Here is a 14879-nt window from a genome sequence, read left to right as displayed (position 1 = left end):
CCTGAAGATCTGATCTTCGAAGGAGCAGCAAGCGCTCCGAAAGCTAGTGGCTTTTGCTACCAAATAAAGCTGTTGGACTTTAACCTGGTGTTGTGAGATTTCTTACTGTGTTTACCCCAGTCCAACGCCGGCATCTCCGCATAATGCGCGTATCAGCAGCCATTGGAAGGTGGTCTCAGATTGGATGGTCAGGTAATAGCAGCAAAGAGAATATTTTGAGTCCAGGTTGGAGTGAGAGTGAAAGTGTGCGGACAACAGAGTGGGTGGTCAAGTGGGATTGGCAGCAGCCACATGTCAGGAGGGGAACCAGCCATGGGGAAAGGGAGAAAGAGATGTGTGCATGTGAGAGAGAGGTGAGATTATGTGTGAGTGAGTGTATGAGAGAGAGGTGAGTGTGTGATAGAAAGAGCTAGTCTGAGAGACAGAGAGAGAGAGAGACGGTGAGTGTGTATGTATGTATATATATGTGTGTGTGTGTAAAGGGGTGAGAGTGTGTGTGACAGAAAGAGGTGAGTGTGAGCAAGAGGGAGAGTGCGTGTGTGTGAAGTGAGTGGGCAATACTTCCCCTTCCCGCCTGCTACAGGAATCGTAGCGGGCGAGACATGGACCATGCAAATATCCGTTAATCTCTGGCAGGACTCTCCACTTTTGGGTCACATGCAGCAGGAAACTCCCACCCAGTGTGTGTGTGTATGAGAGAGAGAGATAGAGAGAGATGAGAATGTTAATATGTATGTGTGTGAGAGAGTCTGTCATTGCAATTTTACCACCTCACCCGCCCCCGATTCTGGGATGGGAGAGGCTCACAGAACGGAATTCTCCATTGGCCTCGAGCAGGACTTTACAAACCTCACCCGAGCGAGGTTGTAAAGTCCCGGCATGTGTGTCTGTTTCTTTTTATTCATTTTACAGAATGTGGGCACCACTGGTGAGGCCAACATTTATTGCCCATCCCTAGTTGTCTCTCAGACGATGGTGGTGAGCTGCCTTCTTGAACTGCTGCAGTTAATGTGGTGTAGGTACACCCATAGTCCCGTTTGAGGGGGATGTTAAAGGATTGAGAATCAACCACATTGCTGTAGCTCAGGAGTCACATATAGACCAGGCCAGGTAAGGATGGCAGATTTCCCTCCTTAAAGGGCATGAGTGAATTCTGCATGATCAAATGTTGTACTTGCCCAGTAAGTTGGTCATTGAGTCATTTTTATTTCATATATCATCACCAGGCTAGTCCAGTGATCATATGTGCAACTAGTTACAAATAAAAATCAGCTTTTGAAGGTTTGAAAATACAAGAGAGGTAAATTTACATGAATAAATTGTGCTGCATATATCACTCTGAGCCTTAGCCCTGAAGTCAATGTCTACACTCAAAAAGATATATTACTGGAATTAAAAGTCTAAATGGCAGATGCAAAGGTTAAGCTGTTTAAAGCAATGTGGATCATAGATCTAGTTATTAATAAAAGTATATTTGGCTCTATCTTTGCTTTCCTATACTTATCCTTGAAAGCAATGTCTCCTGGTGAGGCGTCTTTTCATAAGCACAATATTCAATCTGCCACTCGTAACAGAGACTATTAGTAATGAAATAATCACCAACAACAGTGACTCTAAAGGGTCCTTGTTCAGAAATAGGCCTGGATAAATGTTGTTGGTCAGCTTTTCACCAGGGAGACCTATATCGTTCAAACCAAACGGACACCCACTCGGTTACAGAATCATGTCCAAATGGAGCAAAGGTTTCTAAATAGTGATCTCGAAAAGGGAGATTCATTTCCAACCTTCCCCTACTCTCAGAGAAACAGATATAGCCAACCATGTTACCCACCGCTATCCAGCTGCAATCATTTTTACGATGCGAGTCAGAACTGATACCAGAAACCTTCCAGGTTTATCCTGCTCAATGTCACAACATGTTGCATACTGAGCCAGCTAAGTGGTCGACAAGGGCACATCAGTAATGAGCCACAACTTACATTGCACTGTAACAAAATGAAAAAAATGATCAGGAGCTGAATCATCAAGGACAAAGTATTACATTTATCAATGTGGCATGTTGTTGGCACGACCGGAATGGGAAATAAAGTACCATTGGAAAACTTAGCATTTTTCACCAATACATTTGCATTCATGCATGTTGTATAATATCCATTTTAAGTGCCTTGGACCATTTATTGTGCTGAGGGTGCTATATAAATGCCACTTGTTGTTGTTTGTACTTGTTCTATTATTGGTTGTCTCTGTTATTTCCCAACTGGAAAGTTATTGAGAATTGATTTGGTTGCTGGTATTATTTCCACGTTATGAAAACTGAGGTTCAATCAATTACTTTACACTCAATAAACACCAGAGGTTTCACAGAAACAACTGTGAATTTACATAATACTTGTGAAAGAGTTCCATCCAGTCACTGTCTGCAGCTTACAGAGCTTTGAAAAGATGCTGAAAGGTGAGGAGAAAGGAAGTGAGGCAGAAGGGTACAGGGATGGAATTCTCGGACATTAGAAAGCTTTTCTGCTGATTGTTTGATAGTGGAAGGGGGATTTACTAACTACTAGACTTTAGGAGAGTTAGATACAAAATCACATTTCATTTCACTTTTCCTTTGCTCCCTTTTCCTCTTATCCATCTCCTTATTCCAAACATATCCGTTTCAAGATCTTTATGCTTCACTACAACTGCCAGCATTACCCTATCCCAGCATTTCATTGTAACATCCTCAATATCTATTCCCTGCGATTTGGTTCCTAACTCTCCTACAGCACATGGTATCTTGTCATCACATCCTCCAGTCTCTCTCCGATCTCTTCTCATGCCCTCTTCAAATTCAACTTAACCATAAGAACCTACCCCACTCATCTGCTGACTGCCCAACACCCTCCTGATTTCCATGGTAGCTGATATTGTTCATGGTTTTCTCTTTCTTGAAACCTATCATTATGATGCCTTCCTCAAAAAAATCAATCCCTGACTCCTCCATCCTTGCATGTCATCCCATCTCAACCTTCTTTACTTCTCCAAAGTCTTGGAGCATGTTGACACCTCCCTGTCTAAAAGATGTGCTGGTCAAGTGCATTGGCCATGTTAAATTCTCTCTCAGTTACCTGAACAGGTGCTGGAGTATGGTGACTTGGGGATTTTCACAGTAACTTCATTGCAGTGTTAATATAAGCCTACTTGTGACACTAATAAATAAACTTTAAAAAAAATTGAAACCCAAATCTATGCCCATCTTTCCCAGAATTCCAATTTGAATCCATCCAATCAGGTTTCTGCTGCAGTACCAAAACTCAAAGTCACAAATTACATTCTCTGTGACTCAGTCAAAGATCAACTAACTCTCCCCTTCCGTGTTGACTTACCTGCAGTCTTTGACACAGTTGACCACATCGTTATTCTGTTCCAACACCTCTCCACCATCCCACTGGGCAGAACTGCTCTCACCTGTCCCATGCTTAACTGTCTAATCAAATCAAGAGAATAATCTGAAATGTCTTCTTCACACTGCTGCAAAGCTATCCCGGTGTTCCTCAAGGATCTATCCTTGCCCCCTCCGGCTCCTATTCCCGAATTACCTGCTGCCCCTCAGTGACATCAACTGATAACATCAATTTTTGCATGTACTCGGCTGACACTCAGTTCTACTTCTCCACCACCTCTCTTGATCCTTCTGCTCTCTCTGAAATGTTTAGACTGCTGGTCCGACATCCAGAGCAGAAATTTACTCCAAACTATTGGGAAGATGTGATCCACTAGCTTGGTTTCCACACAAACTGCACTGTTGGTTACGTACATCGGCCATGCTAAATTCTCCCTCAGTGTATCCAAACAGGTGGCAGAGTGTGGCAACTAGGAGATCACAGTAACTTCACTGCAGTGTTAATGTAAGCTATCTGTGACAGTAATAAACAAATAAACTTTAAACTCTAATCCTAAACATTGCCTCCAACCGGCTCTGGACTAAAGAGACACAGTGACACAGAGGTACTGTCACTAGATTAGTAACCCAGAGACAAGGGCAAGACCCTAAGGTTCAAAGTTTGAATTCAACAAAAATCTGGATTTAAGAATCTATTGATGACCACAAAAACCATTGTTGATTCTGGAAAAACCCATCTGGTTCACTAAGGTCCTTTAGGGAAGGAAATCTGCCATCCTTATCTGGTCTGGCAGAGTCAGAGCCGCAGCAATGTGGTTGACCCTTAAATACTCTCTAAAATGGCCAAGCAATAAATATCAGCCCAGCCAGCAATGCTGCTGTCGTGGAAAATGAATAAATGGCTGTTTGCAACACTGATTCATGTTTACACGCCCACTAACTCTACCTATTTCCACCACCATAATATCACCCATGCCCATCCCAGTCTCAGTTCAGCTGCTGCTCAAACCCACATTTCTGTCTCTGTTCCTGTACGTTTCAGTGTTCCAGTGCACTCCTGCCCAGCTTCCAACAAGTAAACCCAATATCACCCAAAGCTCTGTCTCTCATACCCGTATCTGCACTAAGTCCCATTCACCCATTATTCCAGAACTCTCTGACCTGTATTGTCTTCCTGTTAAGCATAGCTTCAATTTTAAATTTCTCATTGGCACAGTGGCACAGTTGGTTATTATCACAGCGCCAAGGACCCAGGTTCAATTCCAGCCTTAGGTGTCTATCGGTGTAGAATTTGCATGTTCTTTCTGTGTCTGCATGGGATTCCTCCCACAGTTCAAAAATGTGCAGGTTAGGTGGATTGGCCATGCTAAATTTCCCCTTAGTGTCCAAAGATGTGTAAATTAGGAGGACTGGGGGGATAAATGCATGAGGTTACAGGGATAGGGATTGGGTGAGATATTTGGTCAGACGTTTGGTGCAGATGCGATGGACCAAGTGACCTCCTTCTGCACTGTAGGGACTCTATGATTCAAATCCTCCTGTGATCTCATACCTATGTCTCTGTAATCCTTGCTCCTCTAACTCCGGCCATTTGACTATTCCAGATTTTATCGACTCCAGCATTGGCAGCCTTGCCTTCAGCTGCTAGGATCCCAAGCTCTAGAATAACCACTGTTAACATCTGTCTCTCATTTTGATTTGATTTGATTTATTATTGTCACATGTATTAACATATAGTGAAAAGTATTGTTTCTTGCATGCAATACAGACAAACCATACCGTTCATAGAGTAGGAAACGAGAGAGTGCAGAATGCAGTGTTACAGTCACAGCTAGGGTGTAGAGAAAGATCACCTTAATGCACGGTAAGTCCATTCAAAACTCTGACAGCAGCAGGGGAGAAGCTGTTCTTGAGTCAGTTGGTATGTGACCTCAGACTTTTATATCTTTTTCCCGATGGAAGAAGGTGGAAGAGAGAATGTCTGAGGTACATGGGGTCCTTAATTATGCTGGCTGCTTTGCCAAGGCAGCAGGAAGTGTAGCCAAAGTCAATGGATGGGAGGCTGGTTTGCGTGATGGATTGGGCTACATTCATGACCATTTGTAATTCTTTGCGGTCTTGGGCAGAGCAGGAGCCATACCAAGCTGTGATACAACCAGAAAGAATGCTTTTTATGGTGCATCTGTAAAAGTTTGTGAGAGTCGTATCTGATATTCCACATTTCCTTAGTCTTCTGAGAAAGTAGAGGCGTTGGTGGGCTTTCTTAACTATAGAGTTGGGAACCAGGACAGGTTATTGGTGATCTGGATACCTAAAATCCTGAAGCTCTCAACCCTGTCTACTTTGTCCCTGTTGATGTAGACAGAGTAAAAAGTCTGACAACACCAGATTTTAGTCCAACCGATTTATTTGATAGTAAACGCACAAGCGAAACCTGGTGTTGTCAGACTTTTTACTGTGTTTACCCCAGTCCAACGCCGGCACATCCACATCATGATGTAGACAGAGGCATGTTCTCCTTTACGCTTCTTGAAGTCGATGACAACCTCTTTCCCCTTTTATGGTCTACTTAAAATGTTAAAATTGAATTATCTTTTAGTCACTAATATCTCTGAATGTGGCTGGTTGTGAGATTTGTTGTCATAATACCCAAGTGAGGCACCTTGGGGTTGATTGATTAATTTATTGTTGTCACATGTATTGGGATACAGTGAAAAGTATTGTTTCTAATGTGCTATGCAGAAAAACATACCATTCATAGAGTACATGAGGAGAAAGAAAGGAGAGGGTGCAGAATATAGTATCGCAATTACTGATAGGGTGAGGAGAAAGATCTGCTTGTTGGAATTGGGAAGAAACTGTTCTTGACTCGGTTTTCAGACAATTGTGTCTTTTTTCTGATGGAAGAAGGTGGAAGAAAGTATGTCCAGGATGCATGGGGGTCTTTGATTCTGCTTGCTGCTTTTCTGAGGCAGCAAGAAGTGTAAACGGAGTCATTGGGCAGGTTGGTTTGCATGATGGATTGGGCTCCGTTCACAACTCTACTTTCTTGCAGTCTCGGACAGAGCAGGAGCCATACCAAGCTGTGATTCATCCAGAAAGAATGCTTTCTATGGTGCATTTGTAAAAAATATGGAGTGTTGTAGCTGACATGCCAAATTCCTTTTCTTCTTGAGAAAGTAGAGGCGTTGGTGGGCTTTCTTAACAGTAGTGTCCGCATGGAGGGACCAGGATAGGTTGTTGGTGGTCTGGACACCTCAAAACTTGAAGCTCTTGACTATCTCAATGTTTCACTGCATTGAGGTGCAACAAGTTGTTCTTTTCCATTCTCCCCTCACCCCCTACACTTAGTTCCTCTGATCCCCCACACAAGACAATGGGCAGAAAGACTCCATCATTGGCACGGATCTATCACAATATATTTTTGTCCAGCCTAGGTAGACCAAACAGATTTACTTACAGCACAGAAAGAAGCCTTTCGGCCCATCATATCTGTGCTGGCCATCAAGCATTTACCGATTCTCATCCCATTTTCCAGCACTTGGCCCGTAGCCTTGTATCTACGGCATTTCAAGCGTTCATCCAAATGCTTCTTCAATGGTGTGAGGATTCCGCCTCCACTACTCATTCAGGCACTGAGTTCCAGATTCCCACCATCTGCTGGGTGAAAAGGTTTTCCCTCACGTCTCCTATAATTTTTTTATAGCCTTCATTTAACCTTCATAACAAGAGGATTTGAGTTTTGGGATGTTTCTCTGCAATTGTATAGGGTGTTGGTGAAGCCACACCTGGAGTATTGTATGCAGTCTTAGTGTCCTTATCTAAGGAAGGATGTCCTTGCTATGGAGGGAGTAGAGGATTGTTTTTCAAATTGGAGGCCTGTGACCAGTGATGTGCCACAGGGACCAGTGCTGAGTCCACTGTTGTTTGTCATTTATATTAATGATTTGGATGAAAATATAGGAGGCATGGTTAGTGAGTTTACAAATGACTCCAAGATTGATAGCATAGTGGACAGTGAAAAAGGTTATCTCCAATTGCAATTGGGCCAGTGGACTGATGAATGGCAGATGAAGTTTAATTTAGATAAATGTGAGCTGATGCATTTTGGTAGATTGATCCAGGGCAGGACTTACTCAGTTAAAGGTAGAACACTGGGGAGAGTTATAGAACAAAAGGATCTAGAAACACAGGTCCAAAACTCCTTGAAAGTGGAATCACAGGTGGATAGAGTGCTGAAGAAGGTATTTGGCATGCTTGGTTTCATTGGTCAGAACATTGAATACAGGAGTTGGGACATCTTGTTGAAGCAGTACAAGACATTGGTAAGGCCACACTTGGAATACTGTGTACAATTCTGGTCACCCTAATATAGAAATGATATTATTAAGCTAGAAAGAGTACAGAAAAAAATTACTAGGAAGCTACTGGGATTTGTTAGTTTGAGTTAGAAAGAGAGGTTGGATAGACTGGGACATTTTTCCCTGAAGCATAGGAGGGTCAGAGATGATCTTATAGAGATCTATAAAATGATGAGGGGCACTGATCAGCTAGATAGTCAATATATTTTCCCAAAGGTAGGGGAGACTAAAACTAGAGGGCATAGGTTTGAGGTGAGAGGGGAAAGATACAAAAATGTCCAGAGGTGCAATTTTTTCACACAGAGGGTAATAAGTGTCTAGAAAAAAACTTGCCAGAGGTAGTAGTAGAGGTGGGTACAATTTTGTCTTTTAAAAAGCATTGAGACACTGATTTGAAGAAGAAATTAGATATAGCTCTTGGGGCTAAAGGGATCAAGGCATATGGGAGGAAGAGGGATCAGGATACTAAATCTGATGATCGACCATGATAATAATGAATGGCAGAGCAGGCTTGATGGGTCAAATGGCCCACTCCTGCTTCTAGTTTCTATTTATGTATCCATGTCGACCTCCTGCCCCTCAATTTAAGTCTATATCCCCTGCTTATTGACCCCTCTGCTAAGGGGAAATGCTCCTTCCTATCTACACTATCCATACCCCTGATTATTTTATACACTTCAATCAGCACCACCCACCCTCAGCCTTCTATGCTCCAAGTTGGCTCGCTCTTAATGACCTGCCTTCAATGTACAGCACCAGGTCCTCACCGACCACAATCCCACCCAGGTCCTACTTCCAAACCACAGATATTTACCCTGCAAATTCCCGTGACTCTAGGATCAATTTAGCATTGCCAATCAACCTGACCCGCACATAGTTAAAGTGTGGGAGGAAACTGGAGCACCCGGAGGAAATCCAAGCAGGCACAGGGAGAACGTGCAAAGTCCACACAGACAGTGACCCAAGGCTGGAATCAAACCTGGTCCCTGGTGCTGTGAGGCAGCAGCGCCAACCACTGTGCCACCATGAGAAGGTTCAGTAAGCTGATACCGGAGATGAGGGGGTTAGCCTATGAAGAGAGATTAAATAGACTGGGTCTGTACTTGTTGGAGTTTAGAAGGCTGAGGGGGGATCATATAGAGACATATAAGATAATGAAGGGGATGGATAGGGCAGAGGTAGAGAGATTCTTCCCGCTTAGAAAGGATAGCAGGACTAGAGGGCACAGCCTCAAGATAAGCAGGGGGCAGTTTAGATCAGAGTTGAGGAGGAACTTCTTCACTCAAAGGATGGTGAATCTCTGGAATTCTCTGCCCGTTGAAGTGGTGGAGGCTACCTCACTAAATATATTTAAGTCACGGGTGGATAGGTTTCTGGTAGACAGGGGAATTAAGGGTTATGGGGAGAAAACGGGAAAGTGGAACTGAGCCATGACAGATCAGCCATGATCTTATTGAATGGCGGGGCAGGCTCGAAGGGCGAGATGGCCTACTCCGGCTCCTATTTCTTATGTTCTTATGCCACAACACCTGCTTAAAAAATGGTGGTGGGGGAAACCTGATAGCTTCAATTTGAAGGGAATATGAACCTGCGATTCTGAGCAAACGGATTCCACCCCCTGAACTTCAGCATATTCTCATCGTTTCCCCTCTCAGTGCACTGTGCCTGCTGCTGTCTGCTTCATGGATTTGAACATTTAGCAGTATCTGTGTGTAAAGAATGAAATGTGAGTTTGGGTGGTACTGAACAAACGTAAAGAAATGGTGCATCAAAGCTGCAGGATCGTTAGTGTCAGGGGTAAATGTTTGTGGGGTAAATTAGCCTTTGGGAGGGGGGGAGGGAGGGAGGACACAGCAACTTTAAGGCACCGGGTTTGCAGTGTGAGCTGTGCAGGGTGTGCTAAGGCTGCCAGCGAGGTGGCAGCAGTGACTTGGTGTTAGGGAGCCAAAAAAATATCTTAATCTGACGTCAGGTGCTAATACAATTGACCAATCAGTGCTAAGATGATGGGAGGTAATTGGGTAAATGCATTTTTTTTTTAACCATCGCAAGGAGAGAAAGTGACGGGGGAAACAGAGAGAAAAAAGGAATGTGGGCAGATAGCTATGCAAAGCGAGTGTGGGTCAGACAGAGGGATCATCCTGGATTCGAATTTAAAAAGTGGAGAATGCAGGAGGTGGAATCTGTTCGCTCAGAATGGCAGGTCCTCTGCTTCTAAAGGGGGAGGCTAAAGATCTGCAACTCTTTCTTGGGGATATTTCTCACTTGCCTCCCCCCCCTGCTCCCCCCACCCCCTTTCCCTGGGAAACTCATTGTCATTTTAAACAGGGTGTCAGGCGAAGTGATGGTGTTGAGAGGAGAGATGAACTTGTAGATAGAGGGGGCTGTCTGGGAGCACAGGGCTGTGAGACCAGGGCTGGTGGGCAGAGAGAGAGAGAGAGAGGGGGGGTCAGAAAAGACTTTACAGCCTGAAAGGACAAGAGGGAGGGAGAGAGAATGTGAGGATCGCGTTGCCAAGATAGAGAGAATGGGGGAGAAAGGAAGAGGAATGATGGAAAGCAGGTTGTTGTGCTGTTGAAACGAGAGAGAGAGAGAGAGAGAGGAGGGGGTGGATAAGCATCTCCGCAGTGGGCTGGCTTTGCTAGGCTGTGGGGAGACAGATCCGGCAAAAGGAGAAGGAAGGGGGATAAAGGATGAAATTCAGGATAGCACCGGGACCATCTCTGAACCGAAATGATTAGAGGGAACGGGAGGAATTAAGAAAAAAGGAATTTAAAAAAAAAACCCACACACAGTCTTACCGCACTGCTCTGTGATTGGAAAATCTAATCAGCTTGCTGGAGGAGGAAAAGTTATTCCGGGAGTAACATCTGATCCATTCTCCTCTCTTTTTGACTATTATGTTTTTTTTTATATTTCAACAAAGACAGAGGATTGAGGAATGAGCTCTCGGAGACTCAGAGCTTCACTCAGCACCACTGATGTGAATGATTGATTAGCTGAAGAAGAAATCTAGTTGGATTGTGACGCTCCAGAGTTTTTTTTGGGGGGGGGAGAGAAGAAATGGATGTTTTTTGTTCCCCTCCTCCTCCTGGAAGAGCCGGAGGATGAGTGTCGGAGGGAAGTGGCGAGGCTGTTGTGTGCCGAGGGACCCAGTGGATGAAGAAACGTGCCTTTTGGATATTTGTGGGGGAAATGCCTTTGGCGGAAGTTGATTTGAAATTGCAGATGTGCATTTTTGCTGAGGAGGGATTGTTCTGGGAACTAAAAAAGACCAGAGAGACAGAGAAAGAGAGGGAAAGGATCGGGAAACAGGAGCCAGGGGGTGAGAACCCGTGAGTTTGCTTCGATTTTTACTGTTCATGTTCACTGTGTTTGCTTTATTCTCAATCTTATTCCCTGGGAATAAAAGATAAGTTTCATTTTCCAACCCTTTCTGCCTGTGTGTCTGTGTTGGGGGTGTGTGTATATGTATGTGCCTGGGGGGATATATATGTGTATGTGTGTGTGTGTCTGGGGGTATGTGTGTATGTGTGTGTGTATATCTGGGGGGTGTGTGTGCCTGTGTTGTATGTCTGGAGGGATGTGTGTGTGTGTCTATGTGTATGTATGTGTGTCTGGGGGTCTGTGCCTGGGGGAGGGGATGTGTGTGTATGTGTGCTTGTGTTGGGGGTGTGTGTGTGTGTCTGGGGGGTATATACCTGTGTGTGTGTGTGTGTGTGTGCGCTTGGGGATATGGGGGGCGGGGGAGATGTGGGATGTTTGGGGTGAGCATGTATCGGGGGTGTTTGGGAACTCTAGGTGTTGGGTGGAGGGATTCACATCCACACTCTCTCTGTCTCTGGGAAAAGCCGCTGTCTCACTGCAGTTGTCTAATGAGCTGCAGATAATGAGACCCATCGGGCTGTGCTAAAGCCGGATTTTAACTCTCTTCTCGCTGTCACAGTCACTAACTCAAGCCCCACAAAGCGTTAATGACTAAGGGGGGGATCTATCGGATTTTCCCAGGCAACAGAGGGGGTAGGAGAGAGAAAAAAAAACAGATGAGATGTTTTTGGTTCTTGATGTTGTTTCATTGTATTTATTGTATCGCTAATATTTTGGAGGTTGCAAGGAGGGATTTTTTCTGTGTGTGCATTGAAGGCAATTAAACATGAGCTTGTAGTGATATTAATATGTAAGGTGTGTGTGTTTGTGTGTGTGTCTGAACTGCGATAAACGGAGGAGTTCCAAAATACCATTACAACACCCCAGCATTTTCCCCAATAGCCGGCGCAGACTTTCTCTCACCCTGCCATATTCTCGGTTCACCCACTGTTGGCACCCCCCCTCCCACCCCTTCCCCATTCAAATGAGCAGTAATCGCAGTGTATTGGCGATGCAACACTATTGACATCTTGTGAAATATCAGTGGCCGTAGCACCAGCCTGCTTTCCAAACGCACTGAAGGGTGTGTGTTAGGATCGGACTGGAAGCAGAGTGAGGAGGGGAGGGACGAAATAATCATTCTCAAGAAAGGCCTTCGTTGGCACATGAGGGCTGCTGTTCTCCGGTTAATTAAGAATGTGGCAGCCATGGAGAAAGGTATGCGGTTTCTACAAAATCCTCGCCGCAAACAGTTCCTTTGTGTATTCCAGGGTTATGTTGGTAATGAAGAAATTAGTCTCACCAATGCCCACCAAGAACCATGCTATCTGCACAACTTTCCTACTATTTGGAGGTTGGGAAATGGCATTAATACTCCGTTAGGAGGTGATGGTCTGTGATTAGTGACTATATAAATATATTATTGGGCGATATGAAGTTCCGTATCTATGCAGAAGGAAAGATTAGGTGTTAATGCAATACCCGCCAATAATTAATCAGATCTGACAGTTCAGCTCATGAAATTCCAATGCAGTTTGATAAAAATTATCATGCTTTTAAATATTTAAAAAACTTGACCTAATAAGGGATAGCAAAAATGTTTGTATTCTGTTGCATATTTGTGATTTTTAAAAACTTTGTTTTTTTTTACCAAAAAGGACAAATTTCTTGTGTGTAATGTAAATATTGCTGTTGCTAAAGTTAATTTTGTAGTTATTTCCCATGGGTATCCTGGTTTTTAATTATTCAGTGTTTTAAAATCTCTATTCTTTTTTAGTTCATGTGTCTGTTAATGATAGTTAATAATGAGGCCAGTACCATCAGCTAATGTTGTGTACTCTTAATGAATCCTTTCAGGATCTTGGTGATCATTCTGCAAAAATGAAAGAAATATAGAAATGCAAGATTATAGTTACTCAGTATTTCTCCCATAATTAGTTTTGAAGGTAACATTAAGAAGCAAAGTGCAAATAGAATCGACACTTTTCTCATATGCTTAACTCATGTTAAGTTATATTTCAGGACCACATTCAAGCTTGTACTGCAAATCAGAAAGTTTTATGGGTTATGAGGAAAGGATTTGGGTGGGATTGTTGTTGGTGCAGGCTCGATGGGCCAAATGGCTTCTGTATCTGCACTGTAAATTCTATGATTTTTCTTTAAGCTTCAAGATGAGTTAACTTCTTAGTTGTATCGCACATGTGCTAAGAAAACTGGGATCATTCAGTTTAGTCTAATGATGTTCATGGAGTTAATCTTGTTTGACTGCACTCAAATTACTCTCTTAGATTCTGCTGAGTGCACTGACATATCAGTGGATCTTCATCGCTGTAACATATGTGACCAGTTTTTGGACTTCCTTGATCTGAGAATGTGAAGCAGAAAAGCTTTTTGGGCAATTTCTATGCAATATCCATGCATGAATTCCAGATTGATTCCACAATGCCCACAGCATCACAATTCAGTCAGGGTAATTTAGCCTTATTAATGATATCCTCTACATTAATGGCATCAAAACTTCAGACTTAAGGGATTCTGCCAAAGAAAGCTTGAGATTATGGAAGCTTTGGTTTCAATTCTAATTCTTCAAACTGGATTTATTTCAATTCAAGTTTTCTTCAGACATTTGATTGACTTTTTTTCCCTCTTACAGAAGTACTTCAAAGTTTTTAATGGAAGATAATTTGAGCTTGACTCCTAATTTTAATTGGCACGCTTGTGCAATTTTTTTCTGACACAGTGGATAGCCTGGAATGGGAGGTGGATATTCCATCTTTCCTTTATTGTGCAACTAATTGTGATAATGTCCGATTGGGAAGCCTGGGGGATGGGGATGTGAGTAAAATATGTTGTTCTTAACATCTATGAGTCTATGACCAAATTATCAAAGAAAACTCTGGCTGGTAAAAGTAGGGAAGATCCTAAGATATTTCATAAATATATCAATGGGAAAGGACAACCAGGGCAAGAGTGGGGCCCATTAGGAACCAAAGGGGCAACCTATGGGTGGAGCCAGAGGGTATCAGTAGCATGTTGAATAAATCTCTCATATCTGTCTTTACCGAAGAGAATTCTTGGATTCTCAGAGGCTATTTCCCAGGGCTGAAATGGTTGCTACGAGAGGACACAGGTTTAAGGTGCTGGGGAGTAGGTATAGAGGAGATGTCAGGGGTAAGTTTTTCACTCAGAGGGTGGTGGGTGAGTGGAATCAGCTGCTGCCAGTGGTGGTGGAGGCGAACTCATTGGGGTCTTTTAAGAGACTTCTGGATGAGTACATGGGATTGAATGGGTTTGAGGGTTATAGGTAGGCCTAGGAGGTAGGGATATGATCAGCACAACTTGTGGGCTGAAGGGCCTGTTTGTGCTGTAGTTTTCTATGTTCTATGTTCTAGAATTAGATGAAGGTATGAAACTTGGAGAGAGACTGTGAGATTTTTGAGAAAATTGGCATTGGGAATGGTATTGGGTGGCATGGTGGCACAGTGGTTAGCACTGCCTCACAGCACCAGGGACCCAGGTTCAATTCCAATCTCGGGTGACTGTGTGGAGCTTGCATGTTCTCCCCGTGTCTACATGGGTTTCCTCCGAGTGCTCCTGTTTCCTCCAAAGATGTGCGGATTAGGTGGAGTAGCCATGACTCTTGGTGTCATGGGGATTAGCAGAGTAAATATGTGGGATTATGAGGAGGGGACCTGGGTAGGATTGTTGTCTGTGTAGACTTGATAGGCTGAATGGCCTCCTTCTTCAATGTAGGCATTCTATTCTGTGAT

The 14879-nt window shown here is 43.5% G+C and overlaps 1 protein-coding gene across 6 annotated transcripts in view; it reads left to right on the top strand.

Moving 5' to 3' along the window:
- Positions 1-14879, top strand: part of LOC145344395 (leucine-rich repeat-containing protein 4C-like) — a 1050741-nt gene that overhangs the window by 913756 nt on the left and 122106 nt on the right. The window contains exon 1 of one of the 6 annotated variants that reach the window (XM_080191525.1): positions 10221-11078. The exons of 4 other annotated variants lie outside the window; for them this stretch is intronic. The gene's annotated coding sequence lies outside the window, so the exon portion shown is untranslated. Of the gene's footprint in view, positions 1-10220; positions 11079-12263; positions 12328-14879 lie in introns of those variants that run through there. One more of the 6 variants, XM_080191526.1, reaches the window with a different exon arrangement.

This window comes from Carcharhinus amblyrhynchos, chromosome 6 (assembly GCF_965287045.1).
Source record: "Carcharhinus amblyrhynchos chromosome 6, sCarAmb.v2.hapA, whole genome shotgun sequence".
In the NCBI taxonomy this organism is placed as follows: domain Eukaryota; kingdom Metazoa; phylum Chordata; class Chondrichthyes; order Carcharhiniformes; family Carcharhinidae; genus Carcharhinus; species Carcharhinus amblyrhynchos.
The sequence above is the reverse complement of the archived record's forward strand: the minus strand, read 5'-3'. Positions and strand labels throughout refer to the sequence as shown.